The sequence below is a fragment of the Phasianus colchicus genome, chromosome 2 (assembly GCF_987193195.1).
Source record: "Phasianus colchicus chromosome 2, bPhaCol1.hap1.1, whole genome shotgun sequence".
Lineage (NCBI taxonomy): Eukaryota > Metazoa > Chordata > Aves > Galliformes > Phasianidae > Phasianus > Phasianus colchicus.
In genome coordinates, this window is record NC_143437.1 from 15,508,958 (window position 1) to 15,522,324 (window position 13,367).

The 13,367-nt window shown below is 43.1% G+C and overlaps 1 long non-coding RNA gene across 1 annotated transcript; it reads left to right on the plus strand.

The window, feature by feature from the left end:
* The first annotated feature begins 5,912 nt into the window (after positions 1-5,912).
* On the plus strand, positions 5,913-12,798 carry LOC149918859 (uncharacterized). Its single transcript, XR_016464621.1, has 3 exons — positions 5,913-5,947; positions 10,842-11,030; positions 12,714-12,798. It is a non-coding gene; the product is annotated as an uncharacterized LOC149918859 (long non-coding RNA).
* The last annotated feature ends 569 nt before the right edge of the window (positions 12,799-13,367 follow it).

Below are 13,367 nucleotides of genomic sequence, written 5' to 3' on the forward strand. Positions count from 1 at the left end.
AAGAAATATGCCGAATTCTCTTCGCCCCTGTTAGTTTGTCTTTTTGCTAGCTACATGGTCCACGTCCATGTCAGGTGAAGAAAGGAAATGAACTCATTTCACTGTTAACAAAGCACAATGCAATGTAGCCCCAAAATGGGCTCCAGATGGCTGTTTGTGTTAATGCATCCAGATCCTTGTTTCTCTGGAGGGCTACCTGGTCCTTCTTTTTGGAGATGTTCCTGAAAACCCTGCACAGTGACAGAATAGCACCATTTAATGCTTATAAGGTGAATATATTTTGTTTGGGGAAGTTACCCTGACTCCTTGCAGATGTCTCCACTGATTCTTGTGTGCATGGAAATGCAGCAATTGGGAAGGAGGAGGTCAAGAACTTCTTTCACAAGTAAGGTCTTCTAACCTATTTTTCACCACAAGGTCACTGTAGATGGTCACAGAGTTAAAGTAGGGGCCTGCAACACTGTGCCAGGGAAAATGTGTCTGTGTAGCAGTCTGACATGTTGCCTGGACCTGTAGAGGAGCCAGGGTGTGCAAGGAAGGACGGTGAGACTCCTAAACATCACCAGATTACATTTGTTTACTGACAGAACCAGAGTGATGGCGTCGTTCACATTTATGGCATGTCTATTTCTCATTCTGGGAAGCAGAACAAACAAATTAATTGAATTTCACTGCACCACTGCCATGTAATAAACTCATCTGATTGTTAGTGTTTCTCATAAAGACCCAATCCCTAGAGTCAAGATATGACAGAACTAATTCAACTTTTGTTAACCAAATAATATATTTCCAGCCTTTGACTTGGCAATCAGGCATGAAACAGTTTCCTTGGATGCCACAAATCCAGAGAACTCAAGAAAGACCTAAACTTTTCTACATTTATTATCTATTTATTTTGGAACTCATGATTGTTTAAGTTACCCTCACTAACCTAGGGGTCTGATGTGTTGTTATTATTGGAATCACCTGCTTAGGGATGCTTAGGAGAACTCAGTGCTTATTTAGAAAGGTCTCTAAACTCAAACAATAGAAACCAAGTTAAACAGAGTATGTGCTGACACCAAGACCAGTCCAAAGCTCTGGAATAACCTGAAGGGTCTGGCCTAAACTGAAATTTGCAAAGGCTCTCAAATCAAGAACTTTTGAATCAGGATTTTGGGAAATAGCCCAGAAAGCACTGTGTACTTTCACTCCATGTTGCTCATTGCTCTTCTTCCCAAAGGAGAAGCTGTTATACGTATGCAGACTTGTAACATAGCAGGGAATTCCTCCAGAAAGAAGGAGCATGAAGGTCAAATTGCAGTTTCCACTGGCCTCCATGGATCCCACAGTCCTTGGCCAAAATAATCTTGTGGTTTTATTTTCCTTTTGTAAAAAGGTTTCCATTATGGTTATTTGAAAAGGGGACAAATACTATCTACAAAAACATAAGAGAAAGGGGCAGTAGGAGCAAATTGCAGCTCCTGGGAGGCACTGCATTTACCAGTGGTCTTTGCCAAAAATCTTATGTGGATTTATCCCCTGAAAAAAGGAAGTGTGTGTGCTGTCTCAATCCAACATTTTAAACAGAAATTGTGCAACCAGCCCTAAAGGAATGCAAATAAAACCTATCCTTTTGAGACTTCTGTGTCTGGCAGAAATGATAGCATCAAAACCCTCTCCCTCCATCTCAAATTTCACTCTTTGCCATGTAATATTTCTCCAGCTAAACAGCAATCCAAAACTAGCAGAACTCACCATGGGCAGGACGACCCAGGAGCCAGGATGACTGCATTCATCTCCTGTGCAGGGAGTGTGGAAAAGGTATTTTGTGAAGATGTTCCCTATAATGATATGTAACAGCTAAAGAGGAGCAAGGAGGTAAATTCAGGCAAGCTGTGGAGACAAGTTGGCATGAAAGGAAGGGCCAGGGAGTCCCACCAAGGAAAATAGATGGGATGCAGAACAAGATCTGTGTGCGTCTAGGCCTTCATTTAAATTTTCTGCACGTTATTGCTAGTGAGGTACTGTTTTTCAGTAGCTCCCATGAAGGGTGGGTTGTTTTCAGAGATCTTTGTGTTATCAACCTCAACCTCCCCGTTTGACTTTACTGATAGTGGCAAAGGAAAAATATTGCTACCCCAGCAGTATAGATATAGCCCTCAACACCCTTGCAGAGGTGGCTGTGGAAAGCAGGATGAGGGCAAAGCTGTCGGTGGGCACCTCTGGGATGTTCTGGATGGGGAGGAGGAGGGTTATGAAAAAAACAACTTGTTTGGTAGGTAGAACAGAGTTTAAGAGTGAATCTGGGCAAACGGAGAGACCATGGCAACTGCAGTTGAATGCAGCTGTTATCTATGGTATTGTGCCCTGCTGCTTACTCCAGCATAGCTGAGTAACCTGGGATTTTGTAGCACTGAGTTACAGCCAGGTAGGGCAGAGGATGTACCATCATCCAGCTCTGGGTTTCAGTCCTCCTGAATTCAGATAAAAACCACCTTTCCTGAGCTTGCAATGCAAACCAGAAGACAGACAGGGAAGATGGAAGAGATACCAGCAACCATTTATTAATCCAGATCTGTAAGAATGTTCAAAGTGGGACCTGAGTTGTCCCTGTTCACTTGTCTTCTGGCCTTCTAGAAGAATTGGATCAGAATCTGAAAATATCTGCTTAACAGAAGGATCAGCAGAGAAACTGAAATTATTTAGCTAGCAGTCTAGGTGATGGAAGTCTGCAGCGGTCAGTACTGCATCTGACATTATCTGTCAGCCCATCTGTGCATCTCCAGGATGGACACCCAGAACAATCAGCAAAGATTCAAAATGAATCACAGAGTGGCCAGGACTTCAAGGATCATGAATCTCCAACTCCCCTGCTACATACAGGGCCACCAACCTCCACATTCAATACTAGACCAGGCTGCCCAGGGCCCCATCCAATCTGGCCTTGAACACCTCCAGGGATGGGGCATCTACAGCCTCTCTGGGCAGCCTGTTCCAGCACCTCACCACTCTCTCTGTAAAGAATTTCCCCCTGACATCCAACCTAAATCTCCCCTCCCTCAGCTTAAAACCATTTCCCCTCATCCTGCAGTTATCTACACTTTCAAAGAGTTGATTCCCCTCCCCTCTGTAGGCTCCCTTTAGGTATTGAAGTCTGTTTACATTTTAGCCTGTATACTTTCCCAGGTCTAAGACATGAAATAGACCAACAGAAATAAGATGTTCAACTCTGTCTGGAATCAGCCTGCTCTTGAAAGGTATAAAATGTTATAAGCCCTCCCTCAACTGCAGTTCTTGGACACTTTACAGTTTACAAGTGTGTTTCTAAAACATGCTCTTCCAGTGCTGTCCAGGGTTGCTATGCATTAAAAAATTGACCAAATGGACCCATCCTGTCAGTAGCCTGAAGCATTTGCCCTGAAGCATTTGCATATGACTGTTATACCCAATTTCTGCCACCAGCTGATCCTATCATTATTTCCTCATGTGTCTCCCTGTCTGGACTGTAAGATGGCTGTGGAGGAGGATGACTTGGGTCTTGTGGTGAGAATTTTTAGTGTAAATAAGAGATCCAAGGGGGGGGCAGACTCTCAACTGCAAAAACATGACCTCACCTCCTTGGTGGAAGAGAGGGCATGACTCTAAGGTCACTGTTTCGCAATGGATGTGAGGAACTGTCTTGAGGCTGCAGCTTTCTTGGTGCCCCTCTGTGAGATAAGGATTTAAAGGTCTCAGTGTCATGAAATTATTGACCAGGTGCCTTATGACAGTAATTTGGCTGGCAGGTTTAAAGAACAGATTGGAAGATTGGATGTGCTAACATCCACCTCCATCACTTTGTTGCCACGGTTTCATTGCATTTCCAAAGTGGTGGGACATCTCTCTTTGACAAGAGCTAAGGCATATTATAGTCACTCTCTATCAATCATGCCCAGAAAATAAAGCTGTGTTTTTCTTGCAGAGTACTTACCAATGCCTGTTTTCAACAATCTCAAGGAAAAATACACATTCCTACACCTATATGTAATTAAACAGCAGATTGTTTGACAGTTACCATGGAATTTACTCTACTAATGGTGTCCCAGGGGCACAGAAGTGTGTAAGGAGCCCCACATGCTCTTTCATGCCAGCCAAACTGTTTTGTATAGTCAACACTGAAAACAAAAGCTGTGATGATATACTGCTCCCCATGACAACTCTGCTGGCTTTCTGCTCTCTGTTACAACACAAGGTTTGTCTGGAGCCAGTCCCTAAAAATGTGGAACTATGCACACATGGGAGTACTGCTGAGATCAGGGCCAGAAAGAACTGCAGGGCTTTAAAACAATTTCTTTCTTATTGGAGAAAACTCTGACTGTGAGAAATGGTTGAGCCCTGGGCAGCATTGAGCAGCTGTTTCAAGGCAAATTCAAATGCAATTTAAGATGAATAGAAATGACTTCAGTATGGTTCAGCTTTTGTAAGATTCACAGTAAATCAAATCTTTGACAGCAGACAGCTGCAACATCTATTGATCAATGTTTTGAGTGGGGGAAAAAAAATAGAAAGCCATGGCCATATTGATTGGCCATTTATCATACAAAATGCCTTTTAAAGAAAGCAGAAGAGACAAGCACATCCTTACTGCTCATGTATGGGAAATGAACACCTCTTTCTGCAATGACCCCTGACTCGTGTAGGAGCACTGATGATACCTCCAGGCAATGTGACCATCAGCACTGCCAGAAGTGCCAACATCTGAACAGAGCACCTCCATCCACATCCCTGGAATTTAACATTTTGATTCATCTCTCCCTCTGCCCCATCTCTAATTACTTTTTTTTTTTTTTCTTTTTTCTTTTTCTTTCCCTATTATGATTCATAATTTGATTTCTTCACAGGTGCCCTGGGTCCAGACTCCCCAGCCCATGTGTGTGTGATGTGCTGCTCTTTTAGAAGAGAGAAAATGAGGGTACAGCAGAACAGCTGAAACCATGGCAGAGGGAATGGAAACGCAAAAGGTATTTCCAAGTAGGAACAAGTAAATTGTCAAAAAACAAACAAACAAAAAAAACAACCCTGTCCATTTTTTCAGCTGAAATGTTACTAGAATGCAAATTTACATCTTTAATTCCCACCCTCCTTCCAACCCCCCAGATATTACAGCACCAAAAAAACCATGAATGAGAAGCATGGAAAACAGACTGGTGAAAGCAATACTGTTGGTTCTGTTTGATTTCAGTGTGTCAGTAAGGATGAGAAACAAGTGACTTTGGTCCCTGGCACATGGGTATGGTACAGGCAAAAAGTAAATGGCTTACGTCATGAAGTGGTTCCTAGCAGCATGCACAAGAATCCCTACCTCAGTGGAAGGGAATACATGCATATTCAAAGGCATTTACTAAAGTAATGAAGAAAGGAGAAGCAATGTTTTCCCTTGACTTGGAATTTCCACTTCTGCTCAGCTGGGAATGCAAGAATAATTAATCAAAGTGCTTAAATAAGTTTCTCTCTGCCTTAATCAGAGCTGTGCAAATAAATCATTTTTCAGTTCAGTAGCTGAACCAAAATAATAATAATCGTAAAAATATTTCTAAATTGTCTGAAATGGAACTTCATGCTTTCTCAAATATTTTCAGTGAACAGAAATATTTGATTTAATTGAAATGAGATGGTGACTCTTCACTTTAATTGCTATTTATTTATTTATTTTAAACACTTCTGTTTAAAATAATTCTGTCCTTAAAACATTGTTTTGAAGGGAAAAGTCAAAACATCTCTTAAAAGAAGAGTTCAAACACAGCATTCAACTCTGACTTCTATTTTATCAACATTTTCTGGCTTTTTCACCAAATTCACACTTAGAACGATCTCTCCTATGCCAGCATGACCAAACAACTGCCACTGAACTGTGCACGATGTCTCTCTGAAACACTCACAAAAGCATTCCAGAATGATCCAAAAGCAGGAGCTGTGCTGAACCAGGGTAAGAGGTTTGATAAAACAATTGACTTGGAGGGACTGAAACCAAGAGCACATTATTCCTTCAGAAGCCATTCTTTACAAAGAAATCACCTTTACTATTCTAACGGTAATCACACCACAGATTCTTTCTGGAAATTCCTCAGTTTGTCCTCAGCTTATCTTTACCATGTTTGGAAAAAACAGCTATTATCAGGGCCAAGAAACTCCTAGAGGCTGAAGCCAGCTCATGGCCATGGCCCTTGGTGGGGCTGCAGTCATGGATGTATGGGGAGTTGCTCTGGGTGTTCTCCTTGGGCTGGCACTGGTATTGTGAGATGCAGCAGTGTTTTGGTTTTTTTTTTTTGGCTGCTCAATCTCCCTTGGCCCTGAAAATGCACGTTTTCAATTTGTAACATGATTCACTTTCACTTCCATCTGCTCTTCTCAAGCATCATCTCTTCCCTCTGAGGGAGACCATGCTGCTCATGGTCCCATCACTGGGAAGAGATAAGGGATGCTCTGTGTTTAATGCTGGTAAGTCCTTTAGATGTAGATTGGATCCTGCAGTGGGTGTAATATTTTGTGGCTCAACTTGCCTAAGTTTGGAAACAAGCCCATGTATGTGTGCTGTTTACAATGCAGGAGCAATGCACAGCCTCTTGAGAACTAAGGAAATCACCTCTACCAGAAGACCACAGCCCAAATGTCACACAGCAGCTCTAAATGTCAAAAAAATCTCTCAGTGTGACTGCCAATTCACCATACCCACAGGAATTGCAGCTACTTTATATAGCAGCACCGAATCAATCTGAGCACAGTCCCTTTTATTAAAGGAACTGATACATTCAGGTTGAAAAGAGCTTCTTTTTGGGCACGCACACCTGCCTTCAGGTCTGAGATAAATGTGTGAGCTGTAGCACTAAATACAAACTGAGAACAATTACTCAGAGTATAATTTGATTAATTAACTTGTTGACATCTTAGGTGAGAAAAGGTAGTAAGTGGAAGAGGGGTGTTTTTAGCATAAGGAGAGGTAAAAAAGTCATTTAGTCCTCTGGGAAGGAGAGAGAGAGAGAAGAAAAAAAGTGTGGCAGGTAATTCATTGCCTGTGGAACACGAAGGTGTTAGTTTAGAGGAGGGGATAAGAATTATAAAGCGCCATAAAACCAATATCTCTATAGAGCCCGTGATGTTTAGTGTCCAGAGTTGTGAATTTCAGTTCGCCAGCTTGTCTCATGCTGCTCCTATTTCAGCCATGAAGAAGGACCTGGGAGCTCTAAAGCTTGTCCCTTATATCCACCTCTGTGGACTGCTCCCATAAAAAATATTTCTTCTCCTGACAAATCTTGCCTTCAGCACCTGCTTGGAGCCCAGCTACTCCTAGTGCAGCAGCACAGAGCTCAGGGCTTCACTCTGCCCTAATACACACAGTAACCCAGCACACAGCGGGCAAGGAGAGGGCTGCCAGCCCTGCCCATGCCTTGCTGTGGGTAATGAGCTGTAACAGAGATCCACAGCTTGCAGCAGTTCCTTTTTACTCTGAAGGTGCAGGGAAAGGGCCTGTCCCATTGATGCAGTGGGGTGCTGGGCTCTGTCTGTTTTCCCAGCAGTTCAGGTGGCCTTTCCTGAGCCTGCAGCCAGACAGAAGGGAGTTTATACTTGCTGCCCTGTAAGATTGATGTGGTTAATCAGCAGAAACCGGTTGCTGTATAATCCCAAGCCTTCAAGTCTCCACAGTTTGTTCAGGGACTTTTCAAACTGAGCTTCCTCCCATTTAAAGCTTCCCTGCAGCCAAACCCTGTACCTCTGTCTCAGCCTGGGGGGAGAGGAAAGCCACAGTGCACATGGGAACCATCCCCTGAGCACACACAACAGAATAGGGTCTCTCTTTGGATGGGGAAGGCTTTTCCTACCTACTTTCCACTGTATGGCTTCACATGAGAGCCAAGAGCACGAGGGGTCTGCTACAGCAGGGAAAACAGTATCCACAGCCCTTCTGCATGCCCCTGGTCTCCTTCCAGCTTGCTGAGAGTGATTCACTTTCTGCGTATTACTGGCAAAAATGTTATAAAAGTGAGGCAGAAAATATCCTGTATGAAGCTGTTAGAGCAGGGAGGAGATAGATATAGGGTTTTTTGTTGGTCATTCATTTTTTGTTTCCAAAGAGACTGAGAAAGTGGAGACATCTGATGCTGACGGCCGGTAAAACCATCAGCATTTATGAAATGGGGTACAGAGGATCTGCTTTCTGTCTATAGCTTAGCACCAACCCCATGTTGATATTACAGTGCTTTTGCTGGGTATCTTGGAGCTCTCTTTCTCCCAAGATTTTTCCCCAATGAGAAAGAGAGCTGCCAGGACACCCAGCATTGCCTTTTATCACTGCTTTGGAGGGAGCACTGCTGAATGGCATCAGCTGACAAACAAGGCACAGAGACTTTCATGAAGTTACTATTCTCAGGAGTGCAAAATCAGAAGTCTGCTATCCCAAATTCAATTAGCTTAAAAACACAAGTTTGAGAGACAGAACGAATCTCCTTTTCCTTAGGGCTTTTATGTCAAACTGTTGCCTGCAGCCAAACGAGCTAGAGATGTACTGCTGTAAAGAAATGAAATCCATGGCTCTCACTCAATCCTATGACTCTTTGAACCCAGATTGAGAGGTAGGGATATCATACAGTCACCGGAACCAGCTACAGGCAGGACTGGAGAGGTACGATGTGGTTTTGGCAGTGGGGAAGAGGTTTATACAACTCAGAGACGATGTGCAAGGACATCTTTGTAGCACTTGTTCATCTAGCTGCAAACAGCAGGGAGAACTGGTTGTGAGGAAGGCTCCACCCCCACCTAAACATAACCTGGAGATCTGTGTGCATTGCATCTCACCTACCTGTAGATCAGGAGGTGTTGTAGATCTCAGGATCCCACTCATTCAGGACGTTGCTGTGGGACTGGATGTTCTTGCTTGCCTTAGCACAATGAAGATGTATGTGAATTAAATTCTGAGTTGTCACAAGTGTCCACCAGTATCTATAGGAACAAGCTAGGCCTGATTCTCATTCACACAGGGAGCTGTTAATGATTCTGCAGTAGAAGGATTGCTATCTGGACTTTGTCAAAAATGCAAATTAGGCTCCTAATGTTGCTGTTGGGGAGAGGATTAAATTTATCACAAACAGTAGGGATGTAATGTTTCATATTCCCCAAGCAAATCCTTCCACAGCAGAATGAAAGCAGAATGAAAGATTAGAAATTGTGCCTGTAATCCAAATGGAAAGACTTTTTTCCCTTCATGTAAGCCAAGTTAGAAAAAAAAAAAAAAAATGGATCCCTTTCCAACTTTCCTATATTTACAGATGATTTACAATTTCTTTTCCTGGGGAAAAGGTGCTGGAACAAAACAAAACAAAACAGAACAAAACACAACCAAACAAAACCTAGGAAAAATAATTATCAAGACTCCCTGTGAGTCCGAAGTCCTACTTATTCAATACACTGACAAATAGCCGTGTTGAAGGAAGACTGTACAGAACATGAAGTTAGTAAAATATTCAGCTGACCTTGGTCCTATACTGAGGCAGGGAGGAGATATGCCAATGGTGTTCATAGGAATGAAGGAAGGGGTGAAGGTTTCCTGTTTTTGGAGGCAGAAGTGGGGCAGTACTCAGTGGGAAGCCATCGCAGAGAAAATACACCCAAAAATATTTACAAGGAAATGGTGAATTCATGAGAATTAAGCTGAGATGGCCTAGATAATTAACAGGCAAAAGCCCTCTTCCTTTTTGTTGCTCTCTTACTGGCTTTGATGCACAACTTGTACTGTCTGAAATGTCTGAGCATGGTGTGAGGCCACCCTGGTGGGGCATTGTTGGGTGCTGCCCAGCTCTGCATCCCATCAGCCAACAGCCTGAGGCAGCAGGGCTCTCCCTCCCTCCTTCCCTCACTACTAGGCAATCAAAATAACTTGTTAGCAGTCTGGTTGCATTCCTCTCCTTATCATTTATTCATTCTGATTTCTGAACCAGACATAACAAATACACCCACCATTAGCTCTGAATATCCCCCCCTAGGATGTAAAGCACACTGTAATCAATAAATATGCAGTGCTTGGTGTCTCCACTGCCAGAGGGTGGTAAAACTCACGTTCATTTACCTTCAATTCACTCAGTTCTACTTCAGTTCACTCCTTTCTTAAAGCACCCAGGCTATTGAAATGGAGAGGTGCCAGAAGGCTATGCAAATGATGGTCTAAACAATTTTTTTTTTTACTTCATCTTACTCGTGCATATCAAAATGAAGCCAAACATTGCCACTGGAGCTTAAAAACAGCTGATTGTGATGATCAAGAGTAAAGACGACACCCTCCAGGTGGACACCAGGCCATACTCCAATTTTGGAAAGCTAGGCTCTATTTTGAGGGCAGTGGCTCAAAGAGCATCTTGTTACTGCTCTAAGAAACTATCTGAAATGCAAGCCTAAAGCAGAAGTAATGTACTCTTTAGAGCATATGGCTGTTACTGTCTTGCAAAGAGCCTTGTGCTTAATGCATCTATTCATCCACATGCTGAGGCAGTTCACACGCTTTTTCAGTCAGAACTGCCCTTACCACATAGCTCTTAAATCTATGAAGCTGCAGTCATACAGGAAATAACATTAAAAGGCAATCCCAGAAATCCAGCCTTCAGCATTTATACATATATCTGTATAACATACGTAGTGATCACCAGCTGCAACAGAGTATCCCAAAGGAAATCCTTAACTATGCTAATAGGAAGCAAATAGATAATAAAGCAAAACCCAGATAAACAAATAAAACACACAAGCAGAAAAAGGAAAACTCAGTAGGATAATTGCTGCTTTTGGAAAACGTACAGTGTAATTGTTTCTATCAGAGGTGTTCTTCACTCTGTTACCAGGTTTATGCTCTGGGAGAGCTGAAAGATTTACCTCTTTTCATCCCTGTGTGGAGGAAAAATCAGAATCAAGCCAAATTCCAAGAACCCAGGGGACTGACTGGGAAGCCCTGACCTGGGCTGGAACAACTGTCCTCATGCCCAGCTTGTTTGCCTCTGTGTAACTGACTGCAAGGTGTTACACAGCTACAGGTACTGAATTCTGCACTTCTGTTTGCCGTTGCAGAGTCAGAGTCTGAGAAATAATCTGTCCAACTGACATAAACTGCACTCAGCTTCAGTTTGAACTTCAGCAGTCCTTAGAGCTGTGTGAGGGTTAGAAGCTAGAACTAATTTATACCATCGCTGTAAGATGCACCTGGGTTTAGATGGACCCCTTCATTTTCTATTGTTCTCACAGAAGCTGATTTTGGGACAGAGCACAAACACTGATACCCAATTCAAAGGGCTTTTAGGCTTAAAGCTCAGGCTGCTAGAGGCAGCTAAGCATCTAAGCAAGGTGTCATTCTAGCGGTGCTTGCCTGTAAAAACTAGGGAAAAGAAGCTCTGGATGAGGGAGTTTTCACAAACATCAAAGCAGGTTCCATTTTCAGGTGTTCGGTATCTTTACAAACATCTAGAGGAGAGCAAAGCAAGAAAAGTAAAAACCCTGCTTCCAATCTTAAGTAAATATGTGAATTACAGATCTTTTTTTTTTTATCTACCCACTCATCCATCCGCTCCCTGAGGAGTTCAGTACTTTGGTGCAAGAGTCCTCAGATGTGTCAGGAATACCAGGTGACAGCTGAGCACTGCATTAATATTCTTTCCTATCACCAAGTGGGTTGCTGGGATTTAGAGGGGAGCAAGAAAAGTTTTTAGCCTTTCAATATGCAGCTGGTGTGTGCTACCACATGAAGAAAAAAGCTCAACCACAGAGATTCGCACTATGATTAATTCATATACAGACAATTCTGCTTCACATAGCTTCTTCGGCAGAGATTGTGCAAGGTGGGAGGCTCCCATATAAGTCAGCCCACGTATAATTATTAGTGGTATTGTTAAAACTTTTGTGTTGTTGTCTGCCTGATGAAGACAGTCAGGTCATTCATGCGAGTGCTAACAGCTCTCGTCACTGACAGTATCATTTTGTTACATTAAGAATAAATTGAATAGAAGGAACCTCACATTCTCCAGTCTGCTTCGTTGTAGGTTTTGCCCAAAGCTCTTGCACTCAAAATCAGGAGGCACTTTCTGTAATAAATGTGGGAGAGGCCATCTCAGTTCCTGCAGTACAAGCTGCCTTCTGAGCCTTGCTATCTTGTGCTTCCCAGAGTGCCTGGGGCTAAAACTTCTCTGCAAATAGACAGGGGCCTGGCACAAACGCTGTGGCACTGCACAGCCCTTGTCCATACTGCTAAACTCTGTTTTCTTTCACACCAAGGTGGTATCCTTCATGATGACACTTGGAAATTTGTCAAAGCCATGTCAAGGGGAAGTGCTAATTGGTTGGTGTACAGAGCTTCAGCCTATGTTCTAGCCTTATTAATTTAGATTTAACCATTATTGCCATACCATCATTCTGGACTTTCTTTCCCAGTTAGCGGAAAGGAGCCAGGACACATTCAGCCTTTATGTGGTCAAGTTGTGAACACTAACAGTATTAGCAAGGTGCTAGGCCTGCCCCATGCTTTCAGACTACTGGGGGAGAAGGAACATGGAAATCAGGAAGAGTCTGCAGAGGGATCTCAGCCATCAGCAAGCCCTGACTCAATGGAGTTGCAATATGAGGGTCTGGGTTAGCACTTACTCAGCTAGGCAGGCTCCCAGTGCAGCCTTACAGAACATGATGGCACAGTGGGTACTGATGGTCTGAGGCCCTTATTCTCTCCACAGCAGACATTCAGACACTTTTGATACAAGGACAAGCGTGGATTTCTATTTGCCCTTTCTGTATCATGAACATCAGATACTGGCACTGTTGGAGGTAGGTCTGATGTTTACATCGACCCCATATAACTAATTGTTTTCATGTTTCAGAGAAGACAACACAGATGCCAGTTTTGCCCAGTCTACTCCTTTACAGCCATTCTATCAGCCACACCAATATAGGAGCCTATGGAGGTGGGCTTTGGGAGGTCTAGGGGTCCAGTGCTCAGTGTACTTTTTCAGTGTTGCTTCAATAGAAAGTCAGAACTGTTCAAGAATTTTGGTCCAAGTTAATGAACATCTTCAGTATTAAAAAGATGGGGGAACTTCCTGAGAAAGCCTGTACTTTACTTTATGGAGGGGGTCATAGAATCATAGAGTTGTTAAAGTTAGAAAAAATTCTAAAATCATTATGTCCAACTGTCAATCCATCACCACCATGTCCACTAACATATGTCCTAAGATGCTGCTGTTTGATGTCAGAAACAGAGACACACATGAGGCTCACCAAGACCCCCAGACCCCAGTGAGCACAGGCCCCAACTCCAAATAATGAACCTACATTTTTCCTTGCTGTTGTGGTTCCCAAGAGGCCACAAGCACCGAGGGGAACCACCGAGC